At 46.1% G+C, this 20330-nt stretch overlaps 1 protein-coding gene and 1 pseudogene across 1 annotated transcript in view; both read left to right on the top strand.

The window, feature by feature from the left end:
* LOC132766270 (zinc finger protein 345-like) overlaps positions 1 to 20330 on the top strand; it is a 73055-nt gene that overhangs the window by 23491 nt on the left and 29234 nt on the right. The gene's annotated exons all lie outside the window — the stretch shown is intronic.
* Positions 1848 to 20095, top strand: LOC137096003 (zinc finger protein 235-like; annotated as a pseudogene).

The following is a 20330-nucleotide window of genomic DNA, read 5'->3' as shown; positions in this document are numbered from 1 at the left end:
ACACTGGGCATGCGTACTCAGCAGCAGAGTAGCATAGTGCAAGGGCAGATGTCTTCACTGTATCTGGTTGTGATCCCTAGGTAGTGCCATACCTTTGAGGCAAGAAATAGACACAATGTATCACTATGGAGAGATGAAGGTTACAATTCAATTAGTCTTTATTAGGGATTTGTTACAATGTTTGGGCTGGGGAGAAAAGCAAAGGAGGGAGCTCAAGGTTGGAGAGAGTCCTTGGTTGAGGCTGGTGCTGGGGCACATTTCATCAAAGTTGACCCAATGGAGCATCCAGGAACTGCGGAACTCCCTGCAGCTGGTCAGATCAGCTGGAAAGCAGGGGCCTTGGGTGGACTCACTATCAGAAAGATAGATAGATATAGATAGATGGATAGAAGGGTGGATGGACAGACAGAAGGGTTGTTGTTCATTCATTCAGTCGTCTCTGACTTCATGACCTCATGGACCAGCCCACGCCAGAGCTCCCTGTCGGCCGTCACCACCCCCAGCTCCTTCAAGGTCAGTCCAGTCACTTCAAGGATGCCATCCATCCATCTTGCCCTTGGTCGGCCCCTCTTCCTTTTGCCTTCCACTTTCCCCAGCATAATTGTCTTCTCTAGGCTTTCCTGTCTCCTCATGATGTGGCCAAAGTACTTCAACTTTGTCTCTAGTATCTTTCCCTCCAGTGAGCAGTCGGGCTTTATTTCCTGGAGGATGGACTGGTTGGATCTTCTCGCAGTCCAAGGCACTCTCAGCACTTTCCTCCAACACCACAGCTCAAAAGCATCTCTCTTCCTTTGCTCGGCCTTCCCTCAGGTCCAGCTCTCACATCTGTAGGTGACTACAGGGAAGACCATGGCTTGGACTAGGCAATGGATCTTGGTTGCCAGTCTGATGTCTCTACTCTTTATTATTTGATCGAGACTGGACATTGCTCTCCTCCCAAGAAGGAAGCGTCTCCTGATTTCCTGGCTACAGTCTGCATCTGCAGTCATCTTTGCACCTAGAAATACAAAGTCTGTCACGGCCTCCACATTTTCTCCCTCTATTTTCCAGTTCGAAATGCAAAAAGTGAGATAGCAGTTAGTGTTATAATTAGGCTAGGAAAAATATGGCATCAAAATGGAGTCGTTTGGTTAACCCGTGGATACGGGGGCCCAAGGGGTTTCTGTATCCGCGGTTGAAAGAAACACAATCATTCTTGTTGCCATAATCTTGGGGTTTTTTGATGTTTAGCTGCAACCCGGCTTTTGCGCTTTCTTCTTTCACCTTGATTAGAAGGCTCCTCGGCTCCTCCTCGCTTTCGGCCATCAGAGTGGTGTCATCTGCATATCTGAGGTTGTGAATGTTTCTTCCAGCCATTTTCACCCCAGCCTTGTATTCCTCAAGCCCCGCACATCCTCGCATGATGTGTTCTGCATACACGTTAAAAAGGTTGGGTGAGAGGATGCAGCCTTGCCGTACGCCTTTCCCAATCTTGAACCAGTCTGTTGTTCCATGGTCAGTTCTGACTGTTGCTCCTTGGTCCTTGTACAGATTCCTCAGGAGAGAGGGAAGGGGGCTTGGGATGCCCATCCCACCAAGAACTTGCCACAGCTATCTATTTTGAATAGTTTCCATGTTTGCTTCTATGGCAGTGCTGATATCTTGCTATAAGATTCAAGTGGGAAATGGCTTGTGTGCCTGTGCATGTAATTCCTCTTGCTGCCAGCCCCTCTGGAAAGGAAGCTTTCAGCTGCAAAGGAAGCTGCAGTCTCTCCTTGGCAAGGCAAGCATTTCCCACTCATCCATCCACCCACTCATTGAGTGGCCTCCCACCCAGGGTCAGCTGCAGGGAGGGAGTGTCGAGCAGGAGCCGGAAGTGTGGTCTGCTCTCTCTCTCCCTCTCTCCCGGGCCTCTTTGGAGCAGAAGAGCCAGCTTTTTTCTTCTTTCTTCCCTTCTTCCTTTCTTCCTTCCTTTCTCGGGAAGACCCCAGGAGGAGAGTCACGTGGCGGTGAGTTGTTGCTCCTGGGGATCCCTTCTTCCCTTTGCAATGCAACCCCAATGGCCCATCCTGCACCTAGCCTGGCCTCCTCCTGCAGAGGACAGAGACATCACAGTCATCAGAATTTGCAAAGAGAAGGGCCTTTTTTGGGCGGAGGGAGATGGAAGGGGGCTGGGGGGGGGGCAGAGAGAGAGAGAGACGAATAGATTGCTAGATGGATCGATGGGAAGATAGATAGGTTGATGGATAGATAGAGGGATACAGTGCTTGATGGGTGGATGGGTCAATGGAGGGATGGATGGATAGAGGGATACATAGAGGGACAGATTGCTTGATGGGTGGATGGATGGATGGAGAGAAAGATAGGCAGATGGATGGATAGAGGGATAGATTGCTTGATGGATGGATGAAGAGATGGATGGATAGATAGAGGGATAGATTGCATGATGGATGGATGGATGGATGGATGGATGGATGGAGAGAAAGATAGGCAGATGGATGGATAGTTAGAGGGATAGATTACTTGATGGATGGATGGACAGATAGATAGGCAGATGGATGGATAGATAGAGGGATAGATTGCATGATGAACGGATAGACAGATAGGTAGGCAGATGGATGGATAGATAGGTAGATGGATGGATGGATGGATAGAGCGATAGATTTTGCTTGATGGGTGGATGGAGAGAAAGATAGGCAGATGGAAGGATAGCTAGAGGGATAGATAGCTAGAGGGATAGATTGCTTGATGGATGGATGGATGGAGAGAAAGATAGGCAGATGGATAGATACAGGGATATACTGCTTTATGGATGGATGAAGAGATGGATGGATGGATGGATAGATAGAGGGAAAGATTGCATGATGGATGGATGGATGGATGGATGGATGGAGAGAAAGATAGGCAAATGGATGGATAGCTAGAGGGATAGATTGCTTGATGGATGGATGGAGAGAAAGATAGGCAGATGAATAGATATAGGGACATACTGTTTATGGATGGATGAAGAGATGGATGGATGGATGGATGGATGGATAGAGGGATAGATTGCATGATTGATGGATGGATGGATGGATGGATAGAGAGATAGATAGATAGGCAGATGGATGGATAGATAGAGGGATAGATTGCTTGATGGATGGATGGCTGAATGGATAGATAGATAGATAGATAGATAGATAGATAGATAATAGATAGATAAGTAGATGGATGGATGGATGGATGGATGGATAGATAGATAGAGGTACAGATTGCTTGATGGGTGGATGGAGAGATAGATAGGCAAATGGATGGATAGTTGCTTGATGGATGGGTGGATGGATCAACAACGGGAAGCATGGGGCCCAGTCCGTCTACCATCTCCACCTCCACATCTTAGGCAGATGGATGGATAGTTAGAGGGATAGATTGCTAGATGGATGGGTGGATGGATGGATAGACAGATATATAGGCTGATGGATGGATAGATAGAGGGATAGATTGCTTGATGGGTGGATGGGTCAATGGAGAGACAGATAGATAGGCAGATGGATGGATAGAGGGATATACTGCTTGATGGATGAAGAGATGGATGGATGGATGGATGGAGAGATAGATAGGCAGATGGATAGCTAGAGGGATAGATTGTTGAGTGGATGGATAGAGAAATAGATAGGTAGATGGATGGATGGATAGATAGAGGGATAGATTGCTTGATAGGTGGATGAGTGGATGGAGAAATAGATAGGCAGATGGATGACTAAATAGAAGGATAGACTGCTGAATAGATGGATGGATACATAGAGAGAAAGAGAGAGGGGGTGAATAGATTACTGGGTGGATCAATGGGAAGATAGACTGATGGATGGATGAGTGGATGGATAGATAGATAGATAGATAGATAGATAGATAGATAGATAGATAGATAGATAGATAGAGGGATAGACTGCAGGATGGGTGGGTGGACAGATAAATAGACCAATGATTGATTGATTGATTGATTAATACATAGATAGGATAGATTGTTGGATGGATAGCTGGACAGATAGATAGGAAGAAGGATAGATAGATGACTACATAGATAGATAGAGACACATAGACTGCTGGATGGATCGATGAGCAGATAGACAGGCTGATAGATGGATGTATAGATAAAAGGATAGACTACTGAATGGGTGGATGAACAGATAGATGGATAAATGAATAAATAGATAGAAGGATAGATTGCTGAATGAATGGATGTAAAACAAGATGGATTGCTGGGAAAGCAGGATGGTTTCCTCTGGAGGGTGGGAGCCCCTCCTTTCTTCCCCCAAAGTGACAGTTTCCCACAGTCCCATCTGTCCATTAATCTATCTACTATCCCTCTGTTTGTCTATTTGCCTATCTACTCATTTTCCTCTCTATCCATCTCCCTTCCCATCCATCTATCCATCCATCCAGCTGTCTATCCTTCTATATATCCATCCATCCATCTATTTATCTATCCATCTGCCTATCCATCCGTCCATCCATCCATCCATCCATCCATCCGGCATTCCTCTCTCTCTCTCTTCATCTATCTATCTATCTATCTATCTATCTATCTATCTATCTATCCACCCATCCATCCATCCATCCATCTGTCTATCATCTGTCTATCTATCTGCCTATCCACCCATCTAGCAGACTATCCATTTATCTATCTATTGGTTTCTAGGTGATAGATAGAAATTGATGTCCACACTGTGGGAGAACACGTGGATCAAGACTAGGGCTCCACAGTCAGCTTTGTATTCACTGCCAAGACCCTACACTTGGAAGGCCATGGACAACGAGGGATCGCCTAAGTAGGTAAGTAACTATTTATCTATTTATCAATCTATCCATCTGCCCATCAATGCATCCCTCAGTCTCTCTCTCTCTTCATCTGTCTATCCATCTGTCTATCCATCTATCTATGAATCTATCTATCTATCTATCTATCTATCTATCTATCTATCTATCATCCATCCATACACCCATCCAGCAGTCCATCTCTCTCTCTCTCTGCCCATCAGTCCATACAGTAGTCTAAATATCTCTCTCTTTCTCTATGTATTCATCTATTTGCCTATATGACTGTTCATCCACACATACATACTTCCATTCAGCAGTCTGTCTGTCTGTCTATCTATCTATCCATCCATCCATCTACCTATCTACCCATCCATCTACCTGTCTACCTATCCATCATCTATCCATCTACCTATCTACCCATCCATCCATCCATCCATCCATCTATCAGCCTGTTTATGTGCCCGTCAATCCACCCAGCAGTTTGTTAATCTCTCTTTGTGTGTCTCTCTCTCCTCTCTATCTGTCCGTCTGCCTATCTGTCCATTCATTCAGCAGTCTATCCTTCAATCTATTCATTTATCTCTATCTATATACTCATCTCTCTGTCTGTCAACCTGTCTATCAATCTGCCTATTTGTCCGTCCATCTATCCATCCAGCAGTCTACCCATCTATCGGACTATCTATCTACCACTTACCCACCTGTCCATCTATTGCCATCTATTTCTCTCTCTTTGTGTCCATCCATCCATGCCTACCTCTCTTTCCATCACTCTCCTCATCTATCTATCTATCTATCTATCTATCTATCTATCTATCTATCTATCTGCATCAAGGAATGATGGGTAAGAAATAACAACAATAACAACAACAACAACAACACATACCATTATATATCTGTCTATCCATCTCCCTATCTGTCCATCCATCATTTGGTCAGTCTTCCTACTCGCCCCTCCCTCTATCCATCCACCCATCCTCGTCTCATCCCTCCGTGAAGATTAACCCCATTGTTCATCCCATCTGGGTCTCCCACTAGTTACACTACTCTATTTATCTATCTCATCCAGGTTTTATAATTTTGCCCTTTGCATTTGGCCCAGCCCACTGTGTTTAATTCTTCCATCATTTTATATCTTATGTTCATTCCATTGTGTTATTTTGTTATTGTTTGCACTTTATTTGATGTTATTATCTGTTGTATGTATTTTGTTTTGTTTTATTGTAATCCTTGAGCTTGGCCTCATGTTAGCCACCCTGAGTCTACTTGAGGAGATGGTGGTGGGTTATATAAAAGTGTTGTTGTTGTTGTTGTTGTTGTTGTTGTCGTCATCATCATCATCATTATCTATCTTTCTCTCCCTCCCTCTATCCATCCATCTCTCACCCTCTCCCTCACCCTCCACTCACCATCCATCCATCCATCCATCCATCCATCTCTCTCCCTTTCCCTCCATCCATTCCTCTCCCCCCCTCCCTCTATCCATCCATCCATCCCTCTTTCTCTCTTCATCCTTCTATCCATCCATCCATCCATCCATCCATCTATCGCTCTTGCTTTCCCTCCATCTCTCTTGTTTCTGTCCCTCCCTCTATCCCCCATCTCCCTCTCTCTGTCTCTTTGTCACAACTCAGGACAGATTCACCTTGCTCAGAACACTACCACACACCAAGGCTGTAGGTTTTGTCGTTTATTGAAGAAAAATCAAAATCATAAACATAGAAATAAGGTTGTAAAAGTTCAATAGCCAAAACAGAGTCTTAAATGCAAAGGCAGAGTTTCCAAGGCCCAGAGGCAAATAACATGAAGTATAATTTTTATTTATTTATTTACTTTATTTCCATACCGCATTTTTCAGCCCTTAACAGGCGACTCAATGCGGTTTACATGGCACAATTATCAAACAGTGTCAGTGCAATTAAAACATAACAATGCAACAAACAGGATCAACAGCATCAATCCACAACAGTTAACAATCAACAAGACAGATCAACAAAACAGACATAACATAACGCCTCAGTTGAAATCAGATCTGTTCTCATAATCCTTGTGCCATTCCTATGTTCCATTTACCGTCTTCCTATGATTGGTTGCACTGCTTAACCAAACGCTTGTTCATAAAGCCAGGTCTTAACCATTCTCCGAAACGTCAGCAGCGAAGGTGCCTGTCTGATGTCTGCCGGTAGGGCATTCCATAGCCGAGGGGCCACCACTGAGAAGGCCCTGTCTCTCGTCCCCGCCAAGCGCGCCTGTGACGCAGGCGGGATCGAGAGCAGGGCCTCCCCAGACGATCTTAATGTTCTGGTCGGTTCATAGGTGGAGATGCGTTCGGAGAGGTAAGCAGGGCCAGAACCGTTTAGGGCTTTATAGGCTAAAGCCAGCACCTTGAATTGTACCCGGTAGCGGATTGGCAGCCAGTGGAGCTGGTTCAGCAGAGGAGTGGTATGCTCCCTGAGTGCCGCTCCCGTTAGCAACCTGGCCGCCGAGCGCTGGACCATCTGAAGCTTCCGGGCAGTCTTCAAGGGCAACTCCACGTAGAGCGCGTTGCAGTAATCAATCCGGGATGTAACCAGAGCATGGACTACCGTGGCCAAGTCAGACTTCCCAAGGTACGGGCGCAACTGGCGCACAAGTTTGAGTTGTGCAAATGCTCCCCTGGACACCGCCGAAACTTGGGGTTCCAAGCTTAGCGAAGAGTCCAGGATCACACCCAAGCTGCGAACCTGCATCTTCAGGGGGAGTGTAACCCTGTCTAACACAGGCTGTAACCCTATACCCTGTTCGGCCTTTTGACTGACCAGGAGTGCCTCTGTCTTATCTGGATTCAGTTTCAATTTGTTAGCCCTCATCCAGTCCGATACAGCGGCCAAGCAGCGGTTCAGGACCTGAACAGCCTCCTTAGTAGTAGGTGGGAATCCACAAGCACTGGTCAAACAAGAATCAATGGCAGCATGATAAAGTCCCCAGAAACCACGATCAAAACCAAAGTCCCGAAGAGCCAAACGCTTTCCCCAAAAGCCGAGGCAATTCCAGAGAAGTTAACAGGGTGTAAGCAAAGTTACACTGACAAAGGGTTGACTTCAAACAGATTGTTAAATATGCTTTCCTAGCATGAAAGCATTACGTTGACCTCGAACCTCCCATTTGTTAGCAAGCTGAGCACTTCGGCGTCCCCTTAATTGCAAACGGTCCTCCCTAATTAATCCTCATCACCTTCAAGGCCAAATAACTCATTATCCTGGGACTGGCCACCCTGGGAATTGACAGGCACTGAGCTCACAGATGGAGCGGTTGATTCCTCCACCTGCAGCTGTGAAGTTTCACTCAAATCATGACCATAATCTAAAACAACATTCCTTTCCCTGGGAAACTGAAACACCGCCTCATCTTCAGTATCAACATTGTCGGCATCAACAACAGGGTCATGTTCAGAAATCTGTAACCCATCATCCTCCTCGTCCTGAGGAAACTCAGGCTCAGAAACTCTTTCCCTCCTTTCTCTTCATATCCATCTCTCTTTTCCCCTCTCTCCCTCCCTCTATACCAGGGGTCCTCAAACGAAGGCCCGGGGGCCGGATGCGTCCCCCCAAGGTCATTTACCCGGCCCTTGCTAAGTGTCAACCTAAGTCTGAAACGACTTGAAAGCACACAAGAACAACAACAACAATCCTATCTCATCAGCCAAAAGCGGGCCCACACTTCCCACTGAAATACTAATAAGTTTATATTTGTTAAAATTGTTCTTCATTTTAATTATTGTATTGTTTTAAATGTTTTTTGCACTACAAATATGTTATGTGCAGTGTGAATAAGAATTCATTCTTTTTTTTTTTTTTCAAATTATAATCTGGTCCTCCAACAGTTTGAGGGACTGTGACCTGGCCCTCTGTTAAAAAAGTTTGAGGACCCCTGCTCTATACATCCATCTATCAATCTCTCTATCCTTCTCCCTCCCTCTATCCATCTATCCCAGTGTTTCTCAACCTGGGGGTCGGGACCCCTGAGGGGGTCGCGGGGGGGTGTCAGAGGGGTCGCCAAAGACCATAAGAAAACACAGTATTTTCTGATGGTCATGGGGATTCCATGTGGGAAGTTTGAGCCAATTCTATGGTTGGTGGAGTTCAGAATGTTCTTTGATTGTAATGAACTATAAATCCCAGCAACTACAACTCCCAAATGTCAAGATCTATTTTCCCCAGACTCCACCAGTGTTCACATTTGGGCATATTGAGTATTCATGCCAAGTTTGGTCCAGATCCACCATTGCATGAGTCTACAGTGCTCTCTGGATCTAGGTGAACTACAACTCCCAAACTCAAGGTCAATGCCCATCAAACCCTTCCAATGTTTTCCATTGGTCATGGGAGCCAAGTTTGGTTTAAATCCATCGCTGGTGGAGTTCGGAATGCTCTTTGATTATAAGTGAACTATAAATCCCAGCAACTACAACTCCCAAAATTCAAAATCAATCCTCCCCCAACCCCACTAGCATTCACATTTGGGTGTATTGGGCATTTGTGCCCTGTTTGATCCAGTGAATGAAAATGCATCCTGCATATCAGATATTTACATTATGATTTATAACAGTAGTAAAATGACTGTTATGAAGTAGCAATGAAAACAATATTATGGTTGGGGGTCACCACAACATGGGGGACTGTATTAAGGGGTCACACCATTAGGAAGGTTGAGAACCACTGATCTATCCATTCACCTCTTTCTCCCGCCCTCCCCCACCCTCTTTCCCTCCATCCAGGGCAGGACTCAGGGATTTATTATAACCAGTTTTATCCATGAATCTGGACCAAACTTGGCACTAATATTCAATATGCCCAAATGTGAACACAGGTGGAGTTTGGGGAAAATATACTTTGACATTTGGGAGTTCTAGTTGCTGGGATTTGTAGTTCACCTACAATCAAAGAGCATTCTGAACCCCACCAATGATAGAACTGGGCCAAACTTCCCACATAGAACCCCCATGGCCAACAGAAAACACTGTTTTTTTCCTGGTGGTCTTTGGTGACTCTTCTGACCCCCCCAGGGATCCCAACCCCCAGGTTGAGAAATGCAGCCGGAAGGCCATCCAGTCCAACTCCCCTCATCAGGGCAAGAAAACATAATCAAAGCCCTCCTGATAAAGAGCCAGGGGTGGCCCGTCCATTACGCGAAGTAAGCGGTCGCAGAACACTTATTTTTGCCAGGGGCGCAGAGGCACCTCTGTAAATGCCCCTCGACTGCCACTTGAGGAGCGCCCCCTCAGCTCACAACAGCCCTAGCAGTCCGGGGGGGAGCCTCGGCTTTCTTGCCTCGCTGCCAGGCGATCCTCTTCCCAAAGGGGCCGGGCCCTTGAGCCTCGCCTAGCCCCTCTCGTTCCTGCTCCACCCGGCCATTGGGTGCGTGAGCAGAGCCGGCGCTCAATCATTCTCTGCGTTCGATCCCTTCCCCATGACCGGCTCCCTTTCCCAATCCCCCGGCGCTCCACCCACCTCCTCTCCTCTCCCCAATCTGCAAGTGGGCCAAAGGGGTGGAGCCTCCACGCTTGGCCCGCTTTGGACCGGAGGCGTGTCTGAAGACCCCAACGTGCGCACTAAAAGTCGCCTCTTCTCCTGACTTTCTCTTCAGCCATTGGGACCAAGAGAGAGAGAGAGAGAGAGAGAGCCCTCCGGCTGGAGGTATCTCCCACCTCCGCTCCCTCCTTTGTTTTTGTGCCTATCTTCAGGAAAGGTGGGCATCTCCACCTCTCTCTCTCTCTCTCTCTCTCTGTCCCAATGGCTGAGGAGAAAGTCAGGAGAAGAGGTGACTTTTGGTGCACAAGCCGGGGTCTTCAGGCATGCCTCCGGACCCAAAGCGGGCCAGGCAAGGGAGCAAGTGCGGCAAGTGTAGTTAGTGGGATGTATAGTTCACCTACAATCAAAGAGCATTCTGAACTCCACCAATGATGGAATTGAATCAAATATGGCACACAGAACTCCCACGACAAACAGAAAATATATATCAATGTTTGGTTTGTGGGGGACGGGGACAAAATACTGTTTGCTTACCGTTGAAAATTACCTAGGGCCGCCTCTGTAAAGAGCCATCCAGCCATAGATATAGATAGATATATATGATTTACACACACACATCATAGATCTGAAAGGGAGCCCTAAAGGAAGACAATAATATGTTCCATGTTCCAGAGCAGGCAAACTAGACAATCTCCACATCAACACTGACAAAGAAAGAACAAGAAGTGCTGTCGAAGGCTTTCATGGCCGGAATCACTGGGTTGTTGTAGGTTTTTTCGGGCTATATGGCCATGGTCTAGAGGCATTCTCTCCTGACGTTTCGCCTGCATCTATGGCAAGTATCCTCAGAGGTAGTGAGCTCTGTTGGAAGTAGGAAAATTGGGTTTATATATCTGAGGAATGATCAGGATGAGACAAAGGACTCTTGTCTGCTGGAGCTAGGTGGAAATATTTCAGCTGACCACCTTCATAGAATCATAGAATCAAAGAGTTGGAAGAGACCTCCTGGGCCATCCAGTCCAACCCCATTCTGCCAAGAAGCAGGAATATTGCATTCAAATCACCCCTGACAGATGGCCATCCAGCCTCTGCTTAAAAGCTTCCAAAGAAGGAGCCTCCACCACACTCCCTCCGGGGCAGAGAGTTCCACTGCTGAACGGCTCTCACAGTCAGGAAGTTCTTCCTCATGTTCAGATGGAATCTCCTCTCTTGTAGTTTGAAGCCATTGTTCCCTTGCGTCCTAGTCTCCAAGGAAGCAGAAAACAAGCTTGCTCCCTCCTCCTCCCTGTGGCTTCCTCTCACATATTTATACATGGCTGTCATATCTCCTCTCAGCCTTCTCTTCTTCAGGCTAAACATGCCCAGCTCTTTAAGCAGCTCCTCATAGGGCTTGTTCTCCAGACCTTTGATCATTTGAGTCGCCCTCCTCTGGACACATTCCAGCTTGTCAACATCTCTCTTGAATTGTGGTGCCCAGAATTGGACACAATATTCCAGGTGTGGTCTAACCAGAGCAGAATAGAGCATGGGGAGCATGGTTAGCATATAATGGCCTGACAGTGCCTGGAGCAAACTTTTGTTGAGAGGTGATTATATGTCCTTGTTTGTTTCCTCTCTGTTGTTTTGCTGTTGTAATTTTAGGGTTTTTTTTAATACTGGTAGCCAGATTTTGTTCATTTTCATGGTTTCTTCCTTTCTGTTGAAATTGTCCACATGCTTGTGGATTTCAATGGCTTCTCTGTGTAGTCTGACCTGGTGGTTGTTGGAGTGGTCCAGCATTTCTGTGTTCTCAAATAAAATGCTGTGTCCAGGTTGGTTCATCAGGTGCTAATCAAGGTGGTCAGTTGAAACATTCACACATAACTCCAGCAGACAAGAGTCCTTTGCCCCACCCTGGTCATTCCACAGATATATGAACCCATTTTCCTAGTTCCAACAGACCTCACTACCTCTGAGGATGCTTGCCATAGATGCAGGTGAAACGTCAGGAGAGAATGCCTCTAGAACATGGCCATATAGCCCGAAAAAACCTACAACAACCCAACAAGAAGTGCTGTTTACCCACAAGCATAAAGACATTACATATATTAGAAACCAAAACTTTCTCATTACTTTAGTTTTGAGATCACCAGACTGGGCCACAGCAACGCGTGGCAGGGTACGGCTAGACACTCAATAAAACCTTTATTTTTAAAACAAACTTCTATTAATTAAGTAATTCGTTACAGCCTCTCTCTTCCCTTTAGGAGCCCCTGTCTTTCCCAACGAGCCACATCCTCTGATCATGTTTTTGTCAGTATATGTTGAAGTATGTAGTGCGTTTTAAATGTAATTTCATGCAGTAGTAATATGGATGCCACAAGATTGTATTGCTGTGATGTATGTTTATGTTAGAGGCTGTGAGAAAGTAGCCCTGAGATACTCTCTGTCTGGAATTGTGAGAAAATTAGGGAGTATCTGGGATCTGCCAAGCAGCTGCAGAATTGTTTACACTTCGACTTCCTTTGTCCTGCGTACTGTGTACTTCATGTACTTCTTTGGAAGCTTTTAAACAGAAGCTGGATGGCCATCTGTCAGGGGTGATTTGAATGCAATATTCCTGCTTCTTGGCGGAATGGGGTTGGACTGGATGGCCCAGGAGGTCTCTTCCAACTCTAGGATTCTAGGATTCTATGATTCTATGTCTGGTCGCTTACTGTAATGGATGTGTTTTTGAACTGCTCTAAGTAAATTGAACCTGCTTTGTAACCAGACGTCTCCAGAGTCCATGTTTTTCAACTAAGCCTGTGCAAAACTTCCGCTAACGCTAACAGTTTTGCCCAAACAGAATAATGGTGGAGCTTCAACTCCATGAAGATAAATTATAACTACTGTAGATATTAAGATAGGCCTCCAGGCCAACCTTCCCTTCACAACCCACTCAGGTCTTGCACAGCAAACAGAAGGGTGTCTCTTGAGGGCATTAATGTTGAGATAACTCTATTCCTTCTTTTCAGAGTCCTGTGGCTTATGGAGAAGGACCTGTGTCTGCTGAGGAAGCATGGATCAGGACCAGCTGTCCACGGAGGTCCCGCAGGAGGAACGGGGCCAGGAGGCCTCTCTAGGTCAGGACTCTTTCAATCCACTCTTTCCTTTGAGTTTCCCTTTTGCTTCATTGTATTTCCAGAGCCTTGAAGGATCCCAATAGCTATTTATATTTTAAATAAAATTTAATTATATTTATAGTTGCATTTAACTTTGTAGCCTTGACAACGGAAAGTTCTGAGAGTGCCTTGGACTGCGAGAAGATCCAACCAGTCCATCCTCCAGGAAATAAAGCCCAACTGCTCATTGGAGGGAAGGAGACTAGAGACAAAGTTTAAGTCCTTTGGCCACATCATGAGGAGACAGCAAAGCCTAGAGAAGGGAATGATGCTGGGGAAAGTGGAAGGCAAAAGGAAGAGGGGCCGACCAAGGGCAAGATGGATGGATGGCATCCTTGAAGTGACTGGACGGACCTTGAAGGAGCTGGGGGTGATGACGGCCGACAGGGAGCTCTGGTGTGGGCTGGTCCATGAGGTTACGAAGAGTCGGAGACGACTGAACGAATGAACAACAACAGCCTTGACAAATATTTCATGGGGTCTGAGGATAATGGGAGACATCAGCTTCGAACTTTCTTTTGGAATCAGCACATGGCTTTCAGGGGGAGGTGGTTTCATCTTTCTATTGTTGTTATTGTTGTTGAGACTCCTCAAGGCCAACAAAATGCTTTCGTGCATTGCTGTCCTTAATTAGGGAAAGACTAGCTCTCAGGTCTCAGATCAAGTAACATAGCAAATAGAGCAAGAAGCTCCTGCCTTGTTCCTGGTCCTATCTTAGCTTCAAGCCAAACTTCCTAGTCAAGTTTTGCTATTTATTTTATTTATTTATTTGATGCATTTATTAACCGCCATTCTCAGCCCTTTAGGGCGACTCATGGCGGTGTACACACATATAAAAGACAATTTACAGAGAGGCAATTACAACAACATATAAACTACATAACAATTACAAACTACACTAAAAATCCACTTCGTCTCGTAGTGGAATCATAACCAATCTCATATTCCTTGTTCCATTCCAGTCATCTTTACCACATTGTTATAGCACTTAATTAAATGCCTTCTCGAACAGCCATGTCTTGAGGCTTTTTCGGAAGGACATGAGGGAGGGCGCCTGTCTGATGTGTGCAGGGAGAGTGTTCCACAGCCGGGGGGCCACCACCGAGAAGGCCCTCTCCCTCGTCCCCGCCAGACGTGCCTGTGAGGCAGGCGGGATCGAGAGAAGGGCCTCCCCAGACGATCTCAAGGTCCTCGTGGGCTCGTAGGCCAAGATGCGGTCCGAAAGGGATTTTGGGCCGGAACCGTTTAGGGCTTTGTAGGCCAAAACCAGCACCTTAAATTGGGTCCGGTAGCAAATCGGCAGCCAATGGAGCTGGGACAACAAGGGCGTTGTATGCTCCCTGCCACCCGCTCCAGTTAGTAACATGGCTGCCGCGCGCTGAACCAGCTGAAGCTTCCGGGCCGTCTTCAAGGGCAGCCCCACGTAGAGAGCGTTGCAGTAGTCAAGGCGGGATGTGACCAGAGCGTGTACCACCGTGGCCAAGTCAGACTTCCCGAGATACGGGCGCAGCTGGCGCACGAGCCTGAGCTGTGCAAATGCTCCCCTGGTCACCGCTGACACCTGGGGATCCAGGCTCAACGATGAGTCCAGGATCACACCCAAGCTGCGAACTTCTTGGGGATTTTACCATGGATTCTGGCTCATGTTTTGTTCTTTGTTTCTTGGACTACTCAAGCCCATGTTTTATTCCTTGTCTCTTGGATTAATCAAGCTCATGTTTCTAGGGTTAAAGTGGAGAATCCACTGCATAATTAGTCAAAAGCGGCCACCAATCAATGGCTGATAGTGTCTGGCTGCAGGGCCTGATGCTTCTGGAGGTGCTCAGACAGATGGGATGTTGAAACAGGATAGTGTTTCCCTGGTTGGGAGAATGGAGGGGTATTGGGTTGATTCTCTGTGTGAAAATGAAACTGTTTTAGAAGCTGACAGGCAGAGAAGGGAGGAAGAGGGGGTTGAACAGAGAATCAAGATTGCTCCTGCAGGGGGAAAAATTCCAGGTGCAAGCCAAGCCATGGGAAAGGGTGGCTGAGGGAGACTCCTCAAGGCCAACAAAATGCTTTCGTGCATTGCTGTCCTTAATGAGGGAAAGACTAGCTCTCAGGTCTCAGATCAAGTAACATAGCAAATACAGCAAGAAGCTCCTGCCTTGTTCCTGGTCCTATCTTAGCTTCAAGCCAAACTTCCTAGTCAAGTTTTGCTATCAGTCTTGGGGATTTTACCATGGATTCTGGCTCATGTTTTGTTCTTTGTTTCTTGGACTACTCAAGCTCATGTTTTATTCCTTGTCTCTTGGATTAATCAAGCTCATGTTTCCAGGGTTAAAGTGGAGAATCCACTGCATGATTAGTCAAAAGCGGCCACCAATCAATGGCTGATAGTGTCAGGCTGCAGGGCCTGATGCTTCTGGAGGTGCTCAGACAGATGGGATGTTGAAACAGGATAGTGATTCCCTGGTTGGGAGAATGGAGGGGTATTGGGTTGATTCTCTGTGTGAAAATGAAACTGTTTTAGAAGCTGACAGGCAGAGAAGGGAGGAAGGAGGGGTTGAACGGAGAATCAAGACTGCTCCTGCAGGGGGAAGAATTCCAGGTGCAAGCCAAGCCATGGGAAAGGGCGGCCGAGGGAGACTCCTCAAGGCCAACAAAATGCTTTCATTCATTGCTGTCCTTAATTAGGGAAAGACTAGCTCTCAGGTCTCAGATCAAGTGACATAGCAAATAGAGCAAGAAGCTCCTGCCTTGTTCCTGGTCCTATCTTAGCTTCAAGCCAAACTTCCTAGTCAAGTTTTGCTACCAATCTTGGGGATTTTACCATGGATTCAAGCTCATGTTTTGTTCTTTGTTTCTTGGACTACTCAAGCTCATGTTTCTAGGGTTAAAGTGGAGAATCCACTGCATAATTAGCCAAAAGCGGCCACCATTCAATGGCTGCTAGTGTTTTCTCTCATCCACACCCACCATCAGCTCTTGTTCCCTCATCCTTCCTTCAGATTATGACCACAAGTGGGGTCTTTCTTGGGGCCCACATGGGATGCCCTTGGGATCCTCTTGGTGGAGAGCAAAGGACGGAGAAGGAGGAGGAGACGGAGACCTGGAGAGGCAGCCGAGGAGGGACAGGACCCACCTGGATCAGGACGAAGGCGCCTCTCCACTCCCAAATCAGAAGGAAGGGACCAGGACTGCATGCGCCTTTTGTGGGAAGACCTTGGGCTCCGGATCCAGCCTTGCATCAGAAGAAGGGGATGGACCCTCTGGCTGTGCCGCCTGCGGAAAGAGCAGCCCCTCTGAGGCAGGTCTTTGGGTTTAGTCTGGTAGTAGGTTGCAGAAGCAAGTGGATGGCTTCATAGTCTTCGCTATATGTATGTATGTATGAAGCTAGTGCAGTGTTTCTCAACCTTCTGAATGCCACGACCCCTTAATAAAGGTTCCTCATGTTGTGGTGACCCCCAACCATAAAAAACTATTGAACCAAACTTGACACACAGAAATCCCATGACCAAACTTGACACGCAGAAATCCCATGACCAAACTTGACACGCAGAAATCCCATGACCAAGAGAAAATACTGGAGGGGTTTGGTGGGCATTGACCTTGAGTTTTGGTGTTGTAGTTCACCAACATCCAGAGAACATTGTGGGCTCAAACAATGATGGATCTTGGCCAAAATTATCACAAATACCCAATATGTCCAAATGTGAACACTGGTGGATTTAGAGGAAAATAGACTTGACATTTGGGAGTTGTAGTTGCTGGGATTTATGGTTCATCTACAATCAAAGCGCATTCTGAACTCCACCAATGATGGAATTGAACCAAACTTGGCACAGAGAACTCCTATGATCAACAGAAAATACTGAAGGGGTTTGATGGGCACTGACCTTGAGTTTTGGAGTTGTAGTTCACCTACCTCCAGAGGGCACTGTGGACTCAAACCTACAACCAAAGAGCATTATGAATGCCATCAATGATGGAATTGAACCAAACTTGGCACACAGAAATCCCATGACCAAGAGAAAATACTGGGGGTGGGGGTGGGGGGTGGGCATTGATCTTGAGTTTTGGAGTTGTAGTTCACCAACATCCAAAGAGCATTGTGGACTCAAACAATGAAAGATCTGAACCAAACTTGGCACAAAACCTCAATATGTCCAAATGTGAACACTGGTGGAGTTTGGGGGGAAATAGACCTTGACATTTGGGAGTTGCAGATGCTGGGATTTATGGTTCACCTACAATCAAAGAACATTCTGAATCCCACCAAGGGTAGAATTGGGCAAACTTCCCACACAGAACCCCCATGATCAACAGAAAATATTGTGTTGTTGTAGGTTTTTTCGGGCTATATGGCCATGTTCTAGAACATGGCCATATAGCCCGAAAAAACCTACAACAATACAGTGATTCCCGCCATGAAAGCCTTCGACAATACAGAAAATACTGTGTTTTCTCCTGGTCTTTGGTGACCTCTTTGACACCCCCCCTTGCGACCCCTCCAGGGGTCCTGACCTCCAGGTTGAGAAACGCTGAGCTAGTGGGTGGCTGCATAGCTATCCACTGCATTGCAGAAGCTAGTGGGTGGCTGCATAGTCTTAGCTATATGCATGGAAGAAAGCCTGAAAGCTACTGTTGAGACAATGGTGGTTGCCATTTTGTATGTAGTGCTCAGATCTAACCACAAGGGGCAGTATGTAGATAGAAAAGATTATCTACCGGATGATAGGCATGTATGTATGAAGGCCTGAAGGCTACTATTGAGATGTCCATGCAATAAAGAAATAAGCAATATAATGGAGGCCCAACATGACACCTAGAATTAGGTGAAAAATAACAGCCCTGAAGGTCATGGCTAGCACTAATAGAGCATGACATACAATTTAAAAGCTAACAATGAGTATTTCTAATAAATAACATTAAAAATGCATACCAGTGCAATGACAGGGTAGCCTATAAAAGTGTATATAAGATGTATAGAATCATAGAGTAGTTGTATTGGAAGAGACCAACCACATGGACCATCTAGGCCAACCCCCTGCCATGCAGGAAAAACACAATCAAAATGCTTTTATAAACTTATATAAGTTTAAAATCATGTAAGAGTCTGTTCTTTCAAATTGTTATTCAAAGTAGATTTCAAACTCTTTATCCACATTTTCTCCAAAGATTACAAATGGATTTGGGCAGCGGTATTTTGGGCCCATTTAACGAGACAGTCTTTTGTTTGTTCTTTCTCCACTTCAAATGTTTACAATGTTTTGTGCATTTTTCAATCAGGAAATTCGTAATATGAAGAAACTGGAATGTGGACAGAGCATCACTGCGAGTGGAGGCCTACATTCACGTCCACGAACCCACCCTGGGGAGAAACCCTATAAATGCCTGGAGTGTGGGAAGTGCTTCACTCAGAGAACAGATCTACAGAGACATCACAGAATCCACACTGGGGAGAAACCCTATAAATGCCAGGACTGTTCTAAGAGCTTCACTGAGAGTGGAAGTCTACGTTCACATCAAAGGACACACACAGGGGAAAAACCCTATAAATGCCAGGAGTGTGGGAAGAGTTTCACTCAGAGGGCACATTTACATTCACACCACAGAGTCCACACTGGGGAGAAACCCTATCAATGTGTAGAGTGTGGAAAGAGCTTCAGTCAGAGGGATAGTCTATTTTCACATCACCGAATTCACACTGGGGAGAAACCCTTTGAATGTTTGGAGTGTGGGAAATGTTTCGCTCATAGGACAAATCTACACTCACATCAAACTACTCACACTGGGGAGAAACCCTATAAATGCCAGGAGTGTGGGAAAAACTTCACTGATAGTGGAAATCTACGTTCACATCAAAGGACACACACAGGGGAGAAACCGTATACATGCCTGGAGTGTGGAAAGAGCTTTAGTAAAAGCACAAATCTACAGAGACATCACAGAAGAATTCACACTGGGGAGAAACCCTATGAATGCCAGGCATGTGGGAAGAGCTTCACTGACAGTGGAAGTCTACGTTTGCATCAAAGGACACACACAGGGGAGAAACCCTATAAATGCCAGGAGTGTGGGAAGAGCTTCACTGAGAGTGGAAGTCTATGTTCACATCAAAGGACACACACAGGGGAGAAACCCTATAAGTGCTTGGAGTGTGAGAAGAGCTTCAGTGATCGTGGACATCTGCATTCACATCACAAAATTCACACGGGAGAGAAACCCTATAAATGCATGGAGTGTGGGAAAAGCTTTAGTAAGAGCACACATCTACATACACATCACAGAATTCACACTGGGGAGAAACCCTATAAATGTCAGGAGTGTGGAAAGAGTTTCACTTACAGTGGAAGTCTACGTTCTCATGAAAGGATACACACAGGGGAAAAACCCTATAAATGCTTGGAGTGTGGGAAGAGCTTCACTGAGCGTGGACATCTACGTTCACATCACAGAATTCACACGGGAGAGAAACCCTATAAATGCCTGGAGTGTGAGAGGAGCTTCGCTAAGAGTGAAAGTCTACGTTCACATCAAAGGACACACACAGGGGAGAAACCCTATGAATGTCTGGAGTGTGGGATGAGCTTCACTGAGAAAAGGATTCTACATTCACATCAAAGGATACACGCATGGGGAGAAACCCTATATATTCCTGGGGTGTGGGGAAAGCTTCATTTAGAGTGGAAGTCTATGTTCACATCAATGGAGACAAACAGGGAAGAAACCCTAGAAATGCCTGGAGTGTGGGAAAACTTCACTGAGAATGGAGGTCTAGGTTCACATCAACAGACACACATGGGAGAAACCCTATAAATGCCTGGAGGGTAGGAAGAACTTCACTGACAATGGACATCTATGTTCACATCAAAAAACTCGCACAGGAGAAAAACCTATAAATGCCCAGAGTGTGGGA

Source organism: Anolis sagrei, chromosome 2 (assembly GCF_037176765.1).
Source record: "Anolis sagrei isolate rAnoSag1 chromosome 2, rAnoSag1.mat, whole genome shotgun sequence".
Lineage (NCBI taxonomy): Eukaryota > Metazoa > Chordata > Lepidosauria > Squamata > Dactyloidae > Anolis > Anolis sagrei.
Note: the sequence above shows the minus strand (reverse complement) of the source record. Positions and strands in the feature narration are given on the sequence as shown.